Source organism: Lactuca virosa, chromosome 9, assembly GCF_052849685.1.
Source record: "Lactuca virosa cultivar CGN04683 chromosome 9, Lactuca_virosa_CGN04683_v6, whole genome shotgun sequence".
In the NCBI taxonomy this organism is placed as follows: domain Eukaryota; kingdom Viridiplantae; phylum Streptophyta; class Magnoliopsida; order Asterales; family Asteraceae; genus Lactuca; species Lactuca virosa.
The window spans coordinates 22,097,061-22,119,091 of NC_136434.1; the positions used below are offsets into that span (position 1 = coordinate 22,097,061).

General features: G+C 35.0%; 1 pseudogene; it reads right to left on the reverse strand.

Moving 5' to 3' along the window:
• Positions 1–11,670: 11,670 nt before the first annotated feature.
• Positions 11,671–19,467, reverse strand: LOC145139010 (dimethylnonatriene synthase pseudogene; annotated as a pseudogene).
• Between the last annotated feature and the right edge of the window lie 2,564 nt (positions 19,468–22,031).

Consider the following 22,031-nt stretch of genomic DNA (forward strand, 5'->3'; position numbering starts at 1 on the left):
ACATATATGGTTGACAATTGGGTTGGAAAGGAGGTTTCGGTTTCGGATGTGCCTATAGTCAGGGAGTTCCCAGATGTGTCTCTGAAGGAATTACCTGGTGTGCCTCCTAAGAGAAAGGTTGAGTTGAGGATCGATTTGGTCCCTAATGCGACCCCATTTCTAAGGCGTTGTACCGATTAGCACCACCAGAGACGCATGAGTTGTCCTCTTTGCTTCAAGAGCTGTTGGGAAGGAAGTTTATCAGACCAAGCAGTTCACCTTGAGGAGCACCGATCTTGTTTGTGAAGAAGAAGGATGGGTCTCACTGTATGTGTATTGATTATCGGGAGTTAAACAAGTTAATGGTGAAGAAACATTACCCACTCCCGCGGATTGATGACCTCTTCGATCAGTTGCAGGGTGTATCTTGGTTCTCCAAGATTGATTTGAGTTCAGGGTATCATCAGATGAGGGTTAGAGAGGAGAACATGGAGAAGACAACGTTCCAGATTCGTTATGGTCATTACGAGTTCGTGGTGATGTCGTTTGGGCTTACCAATTCTCCTGCGACATTCATGGATTTGATGAATCGAGTGTGATGTACGATGCTCGATCGATCAGTTATTGTGTTAATTGATGATATCCTGGTTTATTCCAAGACCAGGGAGCAGTATGAGGAGCACCTTTGAGAGCTTATGGGAGTTTTGAGGCTGGAACAATTGTATGCCAAGTTCTCGAACTGTGAGTTTTGGTTACAGAAGGTTCAGTTCTTGGGACACCTCGTTAACCGAAACAAGATTTTGGTTGATCCGGCCAAGATTGAGGATGTTATGCAGTGGGAGGAACCGAAATCTCCCTCAGAGATCAGGAGTTTTTTGGGTTTAGCAGGGTATTATCATAGATTTATTCAGGATTCCTCCAAAGTTGTTGTACCCCTCAATCTTCTGATGAGGAAGGGTGTGGATTTTTGTTGGGGGCCTAAGCAGCAGGCTGCATTAGAGACACTAAGAAAAAAGTTATGTGAGGCCCCAATGTTGACTCTCCCTGAGGGTGATGAGGATTTTGTTGTATATTATGATGCATCCATCAGCGGTGGTGTTTACCCTCAAGATTTTGCGGCATTATCTGTATGGGGTTCGGTGTACCATATACACGGATCATAAAGAGTTTGAGATATCTCATGGATAAGCCGAATATGAACATGAGACAGTGTAGGTAGCTTGACGTGGTCAAGGATTATGACTGTGAGATTCTGTATCACTTGGGGAAAGCGAATGTGGTCGCTGATGCCTTGAGTCGCAATTTGGCTAGTTGTTCTGCTGTGAGCTTATGTATAAGGATTTCGATCAATTCGTCACTTTTGGATTTGATTAGGGAGGCTCAGGCCGAGGGATTCAAAAAGGAGAATTGGAAGCCGAAATGAATCAGGGGTGCGATCGACTGGTTTTCTACCGATAGCAATGGATTATTGACCCGATGTGGTCGGGTTTGGGTACCAGAATTTGGCGGGATCAGGTAGACTGTATTAGAGGAGGCACATAAGTCCAGATTTTCGATACAACCTAGAGCCACCAAGATGTATCAGGATTTGAGACAAAGTTATTGGTGTCTATGAATGAAGAGGGAGATAGCCTAGTATGTTGAGAGGTGAATGACCTGTCGGATGGTCAAGGCCGAGTACCATAGGCCGCATGGAAAGCTTTAGCCATTGGAGTTTCCCATGTGGAAATGGGAACAGATCACCATGGATTTCATCACCAAGTTACCACGGACGGCTAAGGGGTTTGATGCGGTATGGGTTATAGTGGATCGTCTGACCAAGAGTGCCCACTTTCTAACTATTCGGGAGAGCACCTCGGCCAAGAAATTGGCCAATGTCTGTACGCAAGATTTTCGCTTGGCATGGTGTTCCGGTTTCCATTGTATATGATCGAGATGTTCAGTTCACTTCTTAATTTTGGCAGAGGTTCCATGATGAACTGGGTACGAGGTTGAATTTTAGCACTGGTTATCCTCTGCAGGTTGACGACCAGAGTGATTGGACCATTCAAACACTTCAGGATATGTTGAGAGCTTGTGTCATAGATTTCGGTGGGAGTTGGGACTCCTACCTTCCCCTAGCTGAGTTTTCTTACAACAATAGTTATCACTCTAGTGTCAGTGTGCCACCATTTGAGCTTGTTTATGGGAGAAAATGTTGTACCCCATTCTTTTAGGGGAGGTTGGTCATAGGGTCGTGGGAAAGACTGAGGTAGTTCTCCAGACGACATAACTTATTCAGTAGATCAGATAGAGGTTATAGACAGCTCAGATTCGGAAAAAGAGTTATGTTGACAGACGTCGATCTGAGTTGGAGTTCCAAGTTAGCGATATGGTTTTATTGATGGTGTCACCCTGAAAGGGTGTAATACGCTTCGGGAAGAGGGGCAAGTTTGGGCCCCGATATATTGGGGCGTTTCGAGTGACTTCCAGGGTTGGCAGGGTAGCTTATCGACTGGATCTGCCTGAGGAGCTTAGTCAGATTCACAACACCTTTCATGTCTCTCAGCTACGGAAGTGTGTAGTTGATGAGTCAGTAGTGGTTCCTTTAGATGATATTCAAGTTGATGATCGCCTGAACTATGTTGAGAGACCAGTGTCGATTTTGGATAGGAAAATGAAGGCCTTACGCAACAAGGTAGTTCCATTGGTCAAAGTTCAGTGGTAGCATCAGAAAGGTTCCGAATAGACTTAGGAACCCGAGGCAGAGATACGAAAGCACTACCCATAGTTATTTGCAGTTGAGGAATTCAAGGAAGAAGTCTCATTCAAGTGGGGGAGAATTATAACGTCAACTTTCGGGTATGTTCCTTTTAGGTAATTTAAATAAGTTAATTGAGAGTTGAACCTCTGATGGTCACGACGTGGTGATCAAGTCCCACGACGTGGCAATATATATATATATATATATATATATATATATATATATATATATATATATATATATATATATATATATATATATATATATATATCAAAATGAAATATTAAACATTAATGAATCATGATGAGAAAATGATGAGCAAAGCAGTGCAAAATCAAAATTTTGATTATGTAAATATTATGCCAATCTATTCATACCCATGACAAAGACAAATGGGAACCATAAAGTGGAGATGACTGATAACACTAGAGAAAATTGGGGGAAAATGCTAATAATGAAAGGGTAATGGAGGTAAATTCAGGGTCGTAGCTTATTAATATATTTCTTGATTGATAGTTGCACCTTTGATTTGATATTTTGTCTTTGTTTTTATTCTTTTGTTTATTATTATTATTATTATTATTATTATATTATTATTGGCGGAAATTACACGAATGGTCTATGTGGTTTGTAGTATTTTATGAGTTTGATCTCTAATCTTTTTTTAAGCCCTATGCAATGATTTATTTCAATCTTTAAATATAAAGCCCATCACACATCCTTTATTTATTTGTTGATAGAGAACCTACCAATCCATCAATCTATACTTTATAACACAATTTGCCTCTTGAAGACTTGGAGAAGGATATCTCCAAAAATTCCCACCCCTAGATTTAGTTTGATCCGAAAAAAAAAAAAAAAAAAAAGTCTCTCGTCGGAAACATGCTTAGAAATAACTATATAAAACCATTGTGGACAGGTGTTATAGTAATAACTACATGATTAGTGATGTTTTACGATCAACATTTAGCGAGAAGCACGTCAACTAACTTTGTCTGATTATAAAATTAATGATAACACTCTGTATGTTTGCAATAAATAGTGTTTCACATCATCATCATCATCATCATCATCATAATAATAATAATAAGAAAAGGAAAAAAACAACAAAATAATAAAAAATCAAATTAAAGGGCGTATAATAAGTAAGAAAGAGAGTACAATAACAAAAATTAAAAATAAAATATTTTAGAAATTTTATTTGATCAAACGCTAATTGATTTGATTAGTATTAGGGTACACCTAATAATGAATAATAGTAACACCTAATATATGATTGTGTGATATTATAAAATCTATTCAACTTTTATTTTTATATTTTTTTTATCATGTTTCTATTATTAAATATTTCTATTTGTAAACATTATAAAAATTATACATTAAATGTTTTTTGTGTGATATATATATATATATATATATATATATATATATATATATATGTATATCTATATATATATATATATATATATAGAGAGAGAGAGAGAGAGAGCTAGGTTCAAATGTGGATTGACGTCTATTATACGGACATGTGGACAGTGTTATTCTTTGATAATGATAAAGAAAATATGTTGTTTGATAATTTGAATACTTTCAATGTTACATAACTATTGTCATTATCATGGATTCTCACTAATTAAATCGTGTATAAGGTTATTATAGACTTTTTTTTTTATTATTCTCATTCTGTCAGAATGTTGTCAGGATGTTTATTGAGTCGTATTCTGTAAGAATGAAAATTAGTGAAGAACGATGCGTGAGAACAAAAATGAATAAAAATTAGTAAGAATGCATGGAAATGACAATAATTGTGTGAGGTTGAACGTGTTCACATTACTAAACAACTTATTGTTTTAGTACTTCTCATAGAATAACATTATTCACACGTCCGCACAATAGTTGTCCATCCATATTATAACCTAGCCCTATATATATATATATATATATATATATATATATATATATATATATATATATATATATATATATATATATATATATATATATATATATAACGACGTAGGATTGTATTTTTAATAAAACATAATTTTTTAAAAATAAAGGATTAACCAAATATAGCTTAAGCTAAATAAAAAATTAAAAAGAAATGAAATATCTTTTTATTTTGTTTTCCTATTAATCTTTCTAACCATATAAAATGATGACAACTATTTTAAAATATTATTAATTTTATCAAAAATATAATATTTGTCTTCATTTATATGAATAAAAAGATAGACAGAAAAAAATGAATAGTATTTAATTTCTCTAAATTAAAACTGGATTGGTAATTAAATTGAAAATATAAAGGATTGGTATTTTTTTAATATATAAATTGAAAATATAAAGGATTGGTATTTTTTAAGGGTTTAAGTTATTTTTAGTTACTAAACTTTTTTTAGTGTTTATTTTGGTCATTATATTTTGTTTAAGTTATCATTGATTATTGAACTTGTTTATTTTTGGTCATTGTGGTCATTCTAACCGGTGTAAATGTTATAATTAATCATTGAAATTTTCTTGGTGATTTATTTTAGTCATTATACTTTGTTTAAGCTACCATTCATCACTGAACTTTTTTTTTATTTTTTTTCATTTTAGTCACTTTATTTTTTATTATCATTTAAAAAAAATTAAAAATACTATAATTTTTTTTCTATTTCTCCATAACTAAACTTGTTATATCAATTATTTTAAAGTAATTATATGAATAATCATTGTGATCCTGAGCATGCATGTTTCATATTTTCAATTGCTTCGTACAAAACATAGCCCTTGTGCATTGAAGGATGAGCAAGTCCCCTGATTCGGGCTTTTAGAAGAAGAAGTAGATTTGTTACTGTTTTTAATTAATTCATATGTATCAAAATATTTTCTGCTTTGGGCCACATGATACGGAGACTTTCCACGGGGAATAAAACCTGTTATTGATGATGATTTGGTGTGTTTCTACCAGCGACAAGAGTGATGGGGTGGATAATGGAAAAATAGTTTTTTTTAAAGTTATTAGGAGTGGTCGAGTTAAAAGAGTTAAAGACTAAATATGCACCCAACCTTAACTCACAAGGATTATTCATATAATTTACTCTAAATAATTGATGTAAAAAGTTTAGTTGTAGAGAAAAGGAAAAAATAATAGTTTTTTTTTTAATAAATGATAATAAAAAATAGAGCGACTAAAATGAAAAAAAATAATAATAAACAAATTCAGTGACCAATGGTAGCTTAAACAAAGTATAATGATTAAAATAAAACACCCATAAAAGTTCAATCACTAACTATAATGTAACGACCCAAATTATCAAATAAAATTTTCATTTTTAATTAACCAAAACATTCTCATAAAATGTGAAAGCTCAATGACAATTGTTTTCAAAATCCATAACATCGACATTTTATTTCAAATATCAGAGTGTCCCATCAAAACAATGCCGAAGAGTGCATGCCCCACCATCAAGCATTTCCCTTGCCCTTAGGCTCAAATATACCTGAAACAAATCAACAAACTATAAGCTAATGCTTAGTGAGTTCCCCAGAGCATACCCCACACAGTCCACATAATCACATATACCATATTAACTATAAAAGCTACATAAACCATATAAGCCATGCATACAAACATATAGGGATGTTGGATCTAAAAAAGCACAAGATTCACTCTCCAAAGCTCACACATACTAAAGAAGGCACTAAAGCGCGGCTAGGGTTTCTCTCTTGACAGATAGGACGATGAGGGAGGCCACAAATGACCCAAAAGTTCCTTAAATAGGGTACAAACCCCTAAAAATTAGGGTTTTCCTTTACAGTGTCTACTCGTCGAGTTGGGGCCTTCCAACTCGTCGAGTAGACCCTAAGTCCCACGTCTAAAATCGATCTCTACTCGTCGAGTTGGGCTCCCCAACTCGTCGAGTCCCGGTACAAAACCTTAAAAAAAACTCAAAAATTAAATGATACTAGAACAGGCGTTACATATAACCTTGACCACATCGTTTGACATTATACACCTGATATTCCCGGTTATAATGACCAAAATGAACAAAATAAAAAAGTTCCATGACCAATGATAGCTTAAACAAAATATAATGACCAAAATAAAACATCCAAAATCAGTGACTAAAAATGACCTAATTTTTTTTTTAAATATATAAATTGAAAATATAAAGGACTGTTATTTTTTTAATATATATATATATATATATATATATATATATATATATATATATATATATATATATATATATATATATATATATATATATATATATATTAGCCGTTTACCCGCGCCAAGCGACGGATGAGAATAGTTTTTTAAGAAATTAGTTTCTAGAGGCGATTAGTTCTTTTGCACAAATGGATTATTACATCTAAATAATTATCAGTAAAAATTAAAAATTAAAAGTTGATATTCTTTACAAATATACATGAACACATGATTGATTGTGCATTATTAATCGTGTAACATTTCTTTATACAACACATTTGATGTATAGACTACTTTATCGTTGAATTGTTTATCAAACTTTATTAATGCTTTTGAATTGGCACATGATATCCTATGGATAACACCACATAAAGTTGACAATGCAAGAAAACTAATTTTGAAAGATAAATACCTACATTTGGAATTGTTTATCCCTGGATTTGTTGATTGTAATTGCAAAACATAATCGAATTGAAATTTATTTTCATTTCAGTTTACATGGGAACATGTCATCTTCAGACGAACATAATGAAATTTTTGCGCCAATTAATTCCATTAGGAAACATGTTATATTTCAACACAAGTAACTTTTCGACGGTTTCTTTTCAATGTTTGTTTTTCATTCGGAAATGTCCCTTTTAAAGTATATTGATGTTTTCGTTTTTCCGGTATAAAGCAATGGATGGCCAATAATTTCCTTTCGGTTATCATCAATTGCTCTAGTTTTAGTATATGATTATTTATTGAGGGTGTGCAAAATAAGAAATCAGAAAAACAATATTTTTTGAAAAATCAGTAATTAAAAAAAAAACCTTATTGTTTTGGATCACTTTTGTCTTTATTATATGAAAATTAAATAAACATAACCTATTCGCTAAGTATGTTAAGGGTTAAAATAAAAAATATATTATATATTCACGGTTGAAACTAATATAAGAAACATGTGCTTATAAAAAAATTCAAAAGGAGTTAATAAATGATTTGTGATTATTTAGTATTTAAACCCCAATTCCTAAGATATCCCTACAAAACAAAATTTCTTCTCATTAGCTTCTACTAAGCATGTATTTTACCAAATATTTTTGTGGTTGTTTTAAAAAATTATACATACCAATACCATTTGTGAGGATCGAATTTTACAACCACTAAGAATAGCAACGAACTTTGAACTTTGAACTTAAACTTTGGAGCACTAAAACTTCGTGCCCTGGAATCAATAAACCATCGTAAAATAACAATGAACCATGTGGTTTCAACAATCAGATTTGAGAACTATTGTGATCATCCTTAATGCAACACAATATTCTTAAGGAATTGGCAGCCAAAATGCAAAGGGGATATCATATGTAAACCAAGATAGCCCCTTATGACCAACAAACAAAATATAACTACAGTACAGTGCTTTATTAAGATAAAAAAAATATTAAGAATAAGAAATGAAAGGAAGATGCAAGCACAAAAATTAAACACACATATACACAATATAATTTGAAAAGGCATTGTACTTGGAGATAAAAAAAAACAATAACACTTCAAAAACTCCTAGTTTCATTTCTTAAATAAAAAACCAAAAAATTTGAATTTCATGTGGTACTTTGAAATAGCAGGAGTTTGGTCATTCTGTTCCATGTCCCATATTAACCTTTATAAGTGAATATTTTTCTATTAGAAAACTAATTAAAAAAAACAAAAAATGAAACATGTTATGGATAAGGTGGGACTATCTTCGATACTACTTCAAATAGCTAAAAAGGTTAAAAAGAAAATTAAAAAACATATAAATATACTTAAGATGTAACAAAGAATAATGAAATGAAAATACCTTGCTCTTTCTTGTAATTAGACTAAAAATAAAAACTAAAAATTGAAAGTACCTTTAATAAACAAATGAAAGCACCTTACTATTTCTCCAAGACGACATTTCTGAGGACATGGATGCCGATATACAGGATCCCGCTTTTGGAAAAAAAAATAGAAAAAGATAAGGGCAATCCCGTATATTCACAAAAGAAAGCATTTGATCAAATTGTATAATGCAATGTAGATTGCACTCATTACGTTGGTTGCCTCTTTCATGTGATCCCAAACCAAAAATCTCAAGTATGTGGCAGCTTTTACTACAAAAATGATTTCCTTTTGGTAGAAGGTTTATGTAATAATAATCACATGAAAAAATATCTGTTTTTTTAACAGCCCATTTGTACACGACAATAAGAGTTACATTTTTCCCATGTAAGTACAGGAAAAGTTTTTCCAAAAGATCAATTAACATAAGCATTCATAAATTATAATTGAATATGAGATTCAGATAAAAGAATAATCTATTAGTTGAATATACCAAACCCCAACTTCCATACCTGCTTTTTCCCGGTTTGCGCATAAGTAGCTTCCAAATTGTTTCATAGCTACACTCTGTTTCACCTTAAAGAAACAATCACAGACACAACAAATTAATCGGAACACTAATAAACCCAAGAATACAAATAAAACAGAAAACTTAAATTGACATATAAATACTTAGGCAGCAGGATATTAACATAAAAAATGCAAATAAAACAGAAAACTTAAATTGACATATAAATACTTAGGCAGCAGGATATTAACATCAAAAATACAAATAAAACAGAAAACTTAAATTGACATATAAATACTAAGGCATCAGGGGATTAACATCTAACTGGGTGAAGACGGATTAAAGATATTTTGCCTAGATGAGGAGACGTCATGATAGTGCCCATACATTATCACAAAAAACCATAATGAAGCATATGAAGCAAATAAACACTAATTTAGATTCAAGAAGCTCTTCACTTGTTGTATATTCTTTGTAAATGAAAATCTTTACAAATAAAAGAGATAAAAATTATGTAGGAATAAAACATAAGCATATCCAAGAATTATTTTTTTTTATTGCAAAGATGTACAGAATGCCTTACCTGCGAAATCAAAAATACAAAATCAACATGAAATTAGAATCAATGAGGAGGAAAATAAAAAATAAAAAGAAGAGAATATATGATTTTTACTTTTGGGGAGAAATTTCTTCTAGGGTTAACATAGAGAGCAACCATCTACAAAACAATGGTGGTGGCGGTGGCGAAAAGGAAGAGCACAGATGATGGTGTTGGTGTTCAATGGACCAGGGAAAAATTGGATTAAGGGGGCAGAGCAATAGTGAAAGATGCATTGATGTTCATATTAAAGAGCTCATTTTTGGTGGCGAGAAGAGAGCAACAACGTTGGTGGTATTGATAGATAGGTAATCAGGGTCTTTTACCTTTTTTGAGTCCAGATAGAGTACCAAGGATGTTTGTCGAGGAAGAAGCATATACAAACAGATGATGACAGCAAATTGACGATATTTGTTTGGGGATGAATGGTTTGGGTACTGAAATCGTATATAAGGGAAGTCATATATAGAAACCAACATACTCAAAGAAATAAAAAAATCGATGTTGTGATGAAATAAACTATACCACCAGATAAAATAAAAAACTATAGGATACGCTTTTTGTATAGGTAAAGAGCGATTAACCATCAGGTTTTTAAGGTGATGAAGATCCAGATGAAACATCTTTATCTTTATGTTCTTTCTTGTAAAACCTTTTTGAATGAACTAAGCATTTGAGTTTTATCTACACAAGAATCTAAATCTTTGAAAGAGAGGTGAAACCTTATCGATTTCTAGATCTTTTCTTGTACATCTTTATCTAAAATCGAAACCACAATTGGAACTGTGTTCTAGGTGTATTGATGCTGAGTGAAAGAGAAAGGTAAGAAATAGTAGAAGATGGTGATGGAGGTGTAGATAGGGTGAGTTGTAGTGATACAGATATATACAAATAAATACATACACCTACAAATAGTGATAACAATCGAATCAAAATTTTGGAAACTTAGAAGAGGTTTTGGACATGAAGAGAGGACAGTGATGTGTTAGGGTTTATACAGAGAAAGTAAGGGAGATATCGGGTTTAGTGTGAGATGGTGGCAATGTGCGATGTGAAGTGTGAGAGAGCAGTTCCTAGAAGATTTCTCGTTAGCTATGAAGCATCCCATACAACATTATTCTTGAGAAGCAAATGGCGAGAAAGTCGTTAAGAACCTAAATCATAATCGTTTTGGTGGCGGTTATTTTTTCCGGTACTTTGTTTCATGAAAATGCACAGGGTCGAGACCGGCGTGTTCTTTATTCGAGGAGGCCGCAAAAATAAAACCATAAATCGCCGGCCATGAGTGAGAACAAAATGATACATTGAGTCCAGATCCACCAATGGAGTTTAGGGGGTGACAATGGATGTGAGTGGATGAAGGCTTTATAGAGCATTCCAACTTGACCGATTCAACTACCAGATAATAAGGAATACCCCTTCATCTTTGACCAATTCAATACGAAGATAACAGCCGAAGACCTATTCAAAACATGCTTAATTCAATAACTTGTTGACCAGATAAGATTTAATACTTTTGGTGCAGAAATTGATTGTAAATATCGCAATAAAGGTTGTACGACTTAAAATGTTTTGGTGGCGGTTATTTATAAGGTATATATATATATATATATATATATATATATATATATATATATATATATATATATATATATATATATATAAACGATAGCGTTATATACAACAGTACTCTACAATATACAATGAGCACCGAGGTAAATTGACGCGGTCTTATTTCTTATATATGTAAATATGACATAAGTAGCATCATCATGCATCTATACTCCCATTGATCGAATTTAAAGGTTTTGATAGAGCTTTGGAGAAAGCCGAGGAGTAATAATCACTTCAAGTGGCCTCGCCTTAGGAAAGGAAAGGCCCAAGCCCTCGCTCATATCCACACGCTTCCCCATTGGTGTGACAAATCAAACCCCTTAAGCAACCGAGCAAGTGTCTAGTGAACAACTTCGAAAGCAAATGTGATTGCACGGCAGACTCTCCTTCCAGAAAGGAATATATTCAAAGTTCTGACCATGGTAATTAAATTCGAGTGTTCCTCATGAAACATCTCTGGTCGAAACTCATGAGGATCCGACCAAATTTATGGGTCGCGATGTAGCTTCCATACGTTAACAATCAGACGAGTCCCTTTGGAGATATGATAACCCCCAATATAGCAGTCTTCTATGGCCTCATGAGGTGCTGCCAAGGGACGTGGTGGGTACATTCAGAGAGTTTCCTTCAGTATGGCTTGTAGGCTGTAAGTCCCCAAATATGCTTGTGTATCAATCAGATCTAATTGATGGTGCGGAATCCTAATCAATTGGATGATGTCAGATCAAATAGAAGAGAAGGAGAAGAAGAATAATATGAATCTTGAATGATATGATTAGAATTAAGTTCCTTACAATAGATTCACACACACAAGATGCTCTCTTCTTCTCTCTAGTTTCTCTCTTCTCACGTTCATCAATCTATTCCTCACATCCCTCACCCCTATATATACTCGACTGGGCTGCAAACTGGGTTTACGGTCGTAAATGGGTTTACGGTCGTAAACACCTGTTGGGCCGTAAACAGGGTTTACGGTCGTAAACCTGTTTACGGCCGTAAACACTACCTGACCGTAAACACATATATGACCATAAATACTGAGCTGTTTACGGTCCTAGACATAAAAATAAATTTTCCTAGAAAAGCAAAGTATAAACCATATTTTTGACCCAACAATCTCCCCCTTGGTTTATAGCTTTCTTTTCTTTTCTTAATTGACCCAACAAGCTCCCCCTAAAAAGTAGCTGGCTTTTCTTGATAATCTTCATTGGGAGCTTGGCTTCAGCTTTAATCTTCAAATTCTTCACGACTTCAAGATGAACATGATGAATCTTCAATAATTGACTTCATCTTGAGCAGTTGGGCATTTCTTCAAGATTTGACATTGAACGCACATTGGGTGAGGAGGCTTTTTGTACTGATTCTTGAAAGATAGCGCTTTCAGCTTGAGAATCTTCAGAGAGAATATCAGAGAGAACTAAACTTCTGGATCACTTCAGCAGGTACAAAGATAGCAGCAGATTGATTGAGGAGGCTTTAATGCAATCTGTCACATAATCTTCAAGTCAGCTTGACCTTTCTTCTGGGGTTGAAGGATTGAATGTTGAAAGAATAATCTTCATTTCTTGCTCCTTCGAATGAAATTCTTCGATGATCACGGATGAAGCCTTGGCTCAGAAATCTTCGACACAAACTCCATGAGTTTCATCTTCACCTGAATTCACTTTTCAAGACAAAAACAAAACTAAAAGAAAAATTTAGCACACAATATTTTTGGATTTTTCATATTTTCTGAAAAAGAAATAAAACAAAAATAACACTATTTTTGGATTTTTAATTTTCTGATTTTTGTTTGGTTTTTTTTTTTTTTTTTTTTTTTTTTTTTTAAATCTCCCCTAATATTTAAATTAGAAGGAAACTATGAACAAATTTAACAAAAATAAAAATGATATCTAACTTTAAGAGTGATTTGGGATCAAAGTTTTTAGACAGCCTTTATCCGCTTGTCGGTACCTTTTATCTTCACGTCTTTGTCTGGTCAATCGCCGGTATTGTGGTCCACTTAAACACGCAAAATTGTGACAAAATTAGGACATACTATTAACTATAAGACAAAGTGATCCTAAGTTCCTAGATAATATTTCTTAAGGACCATTCAGCTGACGACGACCAGGGATATTGTTGTCCACCTAAATTGAGCAGCGAGATCTATAGACAATCTGTAAGTGTTAAATTTTTAATTGTACTAGAACATGGTTCCCGCTTCCTGATATGCTCCAGTAATCAAGGACTTCCAGAATACTCCTTACATTGGGTGAGCAGACAATTATTAAGAGAGAATATAGATTTAGAATGCATATGTTATACACCCAGGTCGGATCTCTTCCAATCACCCAGAGGGTGAAACATATGACTAACTGAAGTTTTTAGAGGGATTGAGAAGTAGAATGATGCATATACTGTGTACCAGGTCGGATTATGAGTCACGCAAAGGAGACAGTATATAGCTAACAGATAGAAAGAATTGCATAGATAGAGGATGCAGAGAAATAGAGCTGCATATGTTACAGTCCAGGTCGGATCTTGAGTCACGCAGAGGAGGTAACATATGACTAACAGAAAGATAGAGAAAGAAAACAAATTTCTACAGACCTAATTTATCGGAATTCACCAGTCACCCCATCAATACCGGAATTAAGGACAGAATCCGCACATCGAGGAAAAGTTAATCCACGGTTCCAAGTATAGGTTCTTTAATGTGACCAGTAGATTCCCATATATATCTCCCTGCTCAACCTATCCAAGCGTCATATTGTCAGGCTAAACGGATCTAACTAGGTCAAGATTTGTCAAGTCTATGAATTCCTTAAGTTCAACTCTGCCTAGTCATGTCCATTTAGAATCTTTCGTGCCTACCAACGCATCAAACCCAGAGCATAGACAATTCAATTTTGGGTATGTTACGCAGACTCAGATTGCCTGTTATCACTTGATAATATCACTTCCCAAAACATCTCCCTCAAGCACATTTCATTAACACCATATTTTTGGATTTTCTGATTTTTTTAATGTTTTTGGATTTTTAAAATTTTAAAATTTTTGTTTTGTTTTTATTTCTCCCCCTAAATTTGTGCATAGGAGAGAAACGAAAGTAAATGCGCAAATTTAAACTATCCTAAAACAAAAATTAGTCTTTAAAGAGAATCAGCTTACGAAAAACTCAGGAGTATAAAGAAGAAAGCGCAAACCGTAATTCACCGATTGAATTTGCAACCAGAAGGTCTGAGAACAACACACATAATCTCAGAACAGATCCGAAAATTCTTCATGTCATTAAGCACTAACCCCATTTGTGATCTCTTCCTTTCTTCTTTTCCCGTAAAAGGACACATACTCCCAAACAATGTTCTGAGTGTTGTACAGTTGAGAGATGTCCCCTATCATGTGCCAGGAACAGCCACTACCAACAAACCGAATTCTGATGATATGCCTCCATAGCTGCTCCGACACAGAGCGAGATTAGTTGGTCTTTGGAACCCAGTCCATTTTGAAACTGGGTCGACCTTTGTCATCTTTGCAAGGAACATTCTCCCACGACATGTCCTGTTTATCACAAACAGAAGATGAAGAAACGTTAGAAGCATTAGGAGATTTGGGAGATTGAACCTTTGGTACCCATCTATAGTTGGGTTTAACCCATTTCTTTTTCGATCTGATGGTTGGCTCAGTACTTGCTTTTGATTTTGATGTCGGCCGTTGAGATGACTTTGACCTAACCGGTCTTTGTTTCAGTGGAGCATCTCTTGGATTGGGCTTCTTGGCCGGCATTCCCTTCTTGACCTCTGGAGTTGGATTCTTGGCCTTCTGCACGTTCCAGTCATCATGGTCTGAACGTGACCTTGAGGGGTTTCTTTTGGAGTATCTCCCTCTTGGCGCGTTCTGCCAGCCTTGTGCGTAGTAAGGAACGTATGCGCGATTTGGACAGTTTCGGGCAATGTGTCCAGGTGTTCCACAGTGAAAACAAGTCTTTTTCTTCAATGGGATGTTGTTTCTTCCTGCCCCTGGTGGCGTATCCATGCCTTGTCTCTTATTGATCCCACGTGCACACTTGCAACAAGCACTCTGTTGTGCTGGAATTGGAGGCCTGTATTTCTCAACGGCAGGTTTGTTAGGAGTAACAAAATTCAAAGCAACAGATTCTGAGTTCAAGGAGTCATTGGTTTGTTCAGTAGTGTTCTCCTTGTTCTCATCTTTTGCTACTTTACCTGCACATGAAGTAGAAACATTAGTATTTTCAACCTGAATACCTCCTGACACAAATCCAGCTGGTTTTCCATATTGAAGATGTGCTTCCTTGTCAATTTCTTCCTGTGTCATAGGGATGTATGTGTAGTTATGATTGAAAGGTGGAGGAACACTATCATACCCTATACCCTTGTTTTGATTATCTTTGAATTTTAATTGGGTTTCAAATAAGGACTCGACTGTCTGACTTGACGCAGTATAATTTTTGAAACTAACATCTGTTTTTCCACACTTAATTTTCAAAGTGTCAAGTTCTTCAGTTACAGCAGCAAGTTGTCTCTTAATATAGTCATAATTTTCACACTTGTTGCTATACGCTTCCTGAAGCTTCCTAAAGTCTTTGGTTTTTGCTTCTAATTCAGCCTTCAGGGGTTTCTGTCCTTTCCTAAGTTGATATCCTTCGTATTTTAGGTCCTCGACTTCCCTTTTTAGCAAATCATTATGTTCACGAAGAATTTTAATCGTATCTTCACAAGATGGAGTACATGAAACTTCATTGGCCGGGATGTTTGTGGAACTCATTGTTTTTCCACATTTCAAAGCATCAAGCTCTTTAATTACATCAACAATACTAAGACGATTGAGATCTTTTGTCTTCTTAATGACAGCTACGTTAATATCCCACGATTTCGGAAGTGAATTCAGTAGCCTTTTGTTTATCTCAGATTTGTTCAAGAAGATCCCAGCTATATTCATCTCAGTAGTGAGTGTGGTAAATCGCTGCAACTGAGCTTCCAGGGTTTCTCCGGGAATGTAGTTGAACATGTTAAAATTTTGTCTTAACATATCCTGACGATTCTCTTTCATGTCTTCAATTCCCTTGTTAATCTCAAAAGCCATTAAAAGCACAACTCGAAGCTAAAATAAAACTTAAACGTCAAACAAAAATTTAAAAATGCCCTTTTACTATAAACCTCAAAAGTCAACCTTAAAAGTCAAATTTAAAAAGTCAAACTCAAAAGTCAAACTTGAAAAATCAAACTTAAAAGTCAAACCGAAAAGCTAAATTTGAAAATTTAAAAATTAAACGAAAAAGTCAAAGTTTAAAGTCAAGGGTCAAACTTGAAAGTCAAAGTCAAAATTTTTGAAGACAAAAGTTAAAAATGAAAGTCAAAAATTAAAAAATATTATTTATTATTATTATTATTATTATTATTATTATTATTTATTCATTTAATTTTTTTTTATATTTTGGATGAAAAAGGAATTTAAAAATAAAAGAAATTGAGTTTTTGGGTTAAAAGTGTCAAATTGGCGAAATTGGAACCGAGAATAACGTGTTATGAATTAAGTTTCGAAGGAAAGACACAAGGATTGGGTAGCCGAGTTGGTAAGTCGCGGATTTGTTGAACTAGAGGTCGCCGGTTCTATCCCCGTCACCCTCAAAATCGTTCCTTATTTTTATTAAGGCGATGCTGCTTGCGAGGCTGAGGTGCGAGGCCGGAAACCCTACTGGGCCGTAAACGCCGCCGCCGCCGCCGACCGTAAACTGTTTCCGGCCGTAAACCCTTCAAAGGCCGTAAACCTTCAACAGATTCGCGAAAAAACAACGTTTTTCACCATTTTTTGCTCCAAAACTCAATCAAAAACTCGTTTTTATGAAAATGCAAAGAAGAAACCCCCCTTAATTTTCAGAGATCTATCCAAAAACGCAAAAATATTTTGAAAATAAGATAAAATAAGCTCCAGATCTGACAAAATTGACTGATACAATCCTTGCTCTAATACCAATTGTAAGTCCCCAAATATGCTTGTGTATCAATCAGATTTAATTGATGGTGCGGAATCCCAATCAATTGGATGATGTCAGATCAAATAGAAGAGAAGGAGAAGAAGAATAATATGAATCTTGAATGATATGATTAGAATTAAGTTCCTTACAATAGATTCACACACACAAGATGCTCTCTTCTTCTCTCTAGTTTCTCTCTTCTCACGTTCATCAATCTATTCCTCACATCCCTCACCCCTATATATACTCGACTGGGCCGTAAACTGGGTTTACGGCCATAAATGGGTTTACGGTCGTAAACACCTATTGGGCCATAAACAGGGTTTACGGTCGTAAACCTGTTTACGGCCGTAAACACTACCTGGCCGTAAACCTGACCGTAAACACATATATGACCGTAAACACTGAGCTGTTTACGGTCCTAGACATAAAAATACATTTTCCTAGAAAGGCAAAGTATAAACCATATTTTTGACCCAACATAGGCACTTTAGTTTTTTTTATATCTGATTCTTCGACCCATTTCTGTTTTCCTATAACCATAGCAAGCCCCTTCTGGGCAACTATTAAGATGTGAGGGTTGTTCGGTAGTAAAGAGGGTGCCCATGTATGTGTCGAAGCAGTGCTTTCTGAACCCCCAAACATGAGAGCCTATGGAAATTGTTTAACCATTAGGGCATCCATAATGCATTAAACTTATTAGAGTTTAATGGATTGACACATCATCATTTTATTGTCTCTATAACTCTACATTATTTTTTTTACAATCCATTGAACTCTATAACGTTCAATGGAATATATTTTTAATAGTTAAAAGGTTTCCTTTTTCTCATTGAAGAGTTTAATGACCATTGAACTTCATATCTGTTGAATGCCAAAAAGGCATCTCACAATGATAGAGTTTAATCCATTGAATGTCAATTAGGCATGTCACCTCATTCAACTCTCTCATTAAACTATGCATTGTGGATGCTCTTATTAATATATAACACATGAAAAATAGCAATTGCTTTCATTAGACGATTAAATATAGTAATATAGAGAGCAAAACTTAGTTACAAACCATTGTTGTCGCCTTGATGATGGTTTCACGCCCATGGCCAAACATTTCAGCATCTTTTGACAGGGTTGAGAGCATCACATCCATGAAGTCGGCTTCTTTTTCACCATCATACTCTTTTCTCCTCTCAACATGTTCATCAAGCCACTTTCCAATAACTCCATCAACCTCTTTTGCCACTTGCTTTATAGCTTTCATATACCCTCCAATATCCATCCATTCCAGATATGAAAATAATTCAAACACAATAAAAATGCCCATAAGGTACATCCCTTTCTTTATGGCTTCATGTACACGTAAGTCTTCGTTGTTACCTTCACTGCTACCCGTGATAGAGAATCTCTTCTCGGCTAAGATTTTAATAGTTATATTAAACGTTATGTTCTCAAACCACTTGCCCATGTCTATTACCGATGCTTTGTTTGCGTTCTTTTGGGAAAACAAGGAGAGCCCGTTAATGAAGTTTGTCACTTCTGAGCTACGAACATTCTTAAATTTTTCAAGACGATGACTTGTAAAGAGTTCCAAACTGAACAACTTTCGGATCTCTCGCCAATATGGTCCTGATTCCGGTGCAAAACCAACATTATTATAAACCATGTGCCGGTTGGTTTCCATGTTCGGCCTAGCTGCAAAATTTTGGTCATTGGTGGTAAAACATTCTTTGACCATTTGCCAACTGCTCACAACAAGTTCTTGACGACTACCATGGCGTAGAGTGTAAACCGGTTTGTATTCATCATCAATTTTTCTAAGCACCCGTGCTAGAGGAGCTTAACCTCGTAGAAAATGAAGATGGCCGACAAAAGGTAATGCCCCTAATGGTTCTGGAGCTACTAGTTTGTTGCCTTTTCTTGTGTTATTTCTTCTGCTTCTTTTGTAATGAAATATTAGAACCAAAAGTAAAAGACCTATAACTAGTAGAAATTTAGTAAAATCTTCCATGTTGATATGGTTTTGTATTTTGTTTTCTTACTTTGGAATCATAACCAGAACTTCATATTTATAAGGAATGATAGTCTAGACGGATACAAAAATTTAGGATTCACGTACTGATGACCTCATTACAATTTGATAAGGCTACATGTTGTTAGGCTTTGGTAGTTGTTTTGCCATGGTAAAAATATGACACAAACGCGCGACGTAGGATTTTACCATTTTTTGCCACAATTTACCTATAAGTGGGGTATAGTGATATTTTTTTTACCTATGAAATAAAAATAAAAATAAAAACTTAAATTCTCATTGACGAATCAATAGTGAGATATCATAATTTTCCATTGGTGTAGTATTACATATGAAATTTACCATCGGAAAAAAAAAGATGTTAGGAGGTAGTGTTTACCGGCAGTAAAGCAAGCCACCTCACCTTGTCGCCGACAAATAAGTAGAACACCGTTAAGCCTTACATGGCTAATATTAGTGAACAGGACTAAATTTGATAAGGACATTCATGTATTTTGTATAGTTGAGAGACTTAAAAGCAAGTAGTTGTCACCCTATCTTTTTGGGTGGTCCTATTAACATCTGTAACATCTTGAAAACCATAAGCTAAAAATTTCATTTTTAATATAATCAAGACACCAATTATCTTTATTTCAAACATTCAAAGTATTTCATAATAAAATAGTTATCAGAGTGAAATCCCAAAATCATCATAGTGCGGAAACATGGGTGGATGCACTACGATCAAGTCGGGCCCTTCCCTTTTTAAACCGGAAAAACCTAAAACCAAAAACTAAAAACCATAAGTATGAAGCTTAGTGAGTTTCCCAAAATACTACATACCATACATATCAACATATATTGAGCCCCGCCCATCATCGGTCCCCACCCGACATCACGCCCCTCCTGGCATTGAGCCCCGCTCGGTATACAAATCTATCAGTTATCGGGCCCTGTCTGGTATACATATAAACATATAAGCATATAAACACATATACAAGCAATAATCACAAAGATAAATAGCATACAAAATGGTCATTGGGCCCCCGCCTGACATCAGGCCCCTCTCGACATCGGGCTCCTCCTGGTAAACATGTAAACACATAACATATGCGAAAGTCACGCATACATCTAGCATCCTAAACATAACAAACCATGGGCCAATATTAGTGTCTTTGACCGACTAACATACGAACAATAGATGATGAGCTCCCGACTCCGAATCTTAGCTCTAACCATCACCTATCCATCCAAATGACCAATTCTCAAACACAATCCAAAAAAAACCAAAATACCCCTAGGTCAAACTTGGTCAAAATCAGGCAAAAGTCAAAATTACAAAAAGTCAACCGAGTCAACCCAGTTGAGTACACCCAACGTACTCAGCTCTACACCTAGTGTACACTGCTGGCTGTCAACCCAACTCATTAAGAGCTTAATTCTTAAGCTCTTAAGCCCATTTTCCAAATCTAAGCCCAAAATAATGTCCTTGGCCATAAAGTTTCCAACTTTATGGTCTTGCATGGCCATTGATTGCTTAATGTCCAAAACCCTATGTTCTTAACCCATTAAGACCATCTAACACATGCATGGGTTACATAAAACACTCAAGATCATATTTTTATGGTTCATAATAGCTCTATAATGGATAAAGTTTCCAACTTTATCCATTAGAATGGTCCTAACAAACAAGATCTAGTCTTTAAGTCTCAAAGGGACCCAAAAAGTGTATCTTTTCAACTTATTCCATTAAGTCCAAGTCTCTAATCTTCATATCTGAACCAAAATGACGTTTAGATGGATAAAGTTTCCAACTTTATCCATAATAAGGTCACAAAGTTTCAAGATCCAAACTTTATGCACTCAAAGTGACCAAAAGCTCATAACATTCAAAACTAGCTAGATCTAACAATATCATCATCAAGATTAAAGATTTTACCTCTAGAAGAAAGATCAAGTTGAACAAAGTCTGGATCTAAAAGCTCCAAGGCAAACAACACTTCTTCCATGAGTTCCTTCTTTTCCTATGTGCACCAAGAACACTCGAAAGCACTTAAAAACACCTTCTTTTTGCTAACAAGGCTCAATCTAGGGTTAGGGTTTCAAGAGAGGGTGTTGGAGAGATGGAGGCTAAGAATGGGGTGGGTTTGGGGAAGTTAAGGAGCTTAAATAGGGCTCAAACACGAAAATTGGGTTTAGTTATTGATTGCTTACGCCCATAGTACTCAATTTACGCCCAACATACTAAGGATGGCCTATTGCGCGTAACGTACATGTTGAGTACGCCCAGTGTACTAGGGACAACCTAGTATGGCATGCGTACTCCCCGTACACCTTGTGTACGCGGCTGACCCAGAAATCACCTAACTTCAAACGGTCGTAACTTCTTCGTTCCAACTCCGTTTTCAACGTTCGTTATATCCACGGAAAGGTATTGAAGAGCTCTACAATATTATCTATATATCTTGGACTAAAAACTTCTCAAATAAAAATCCATATTTCATGCAAGAACCCGGCCTATGACTTTTCCATATCTACCCTACGGCCCAAAACACAATTTAAGG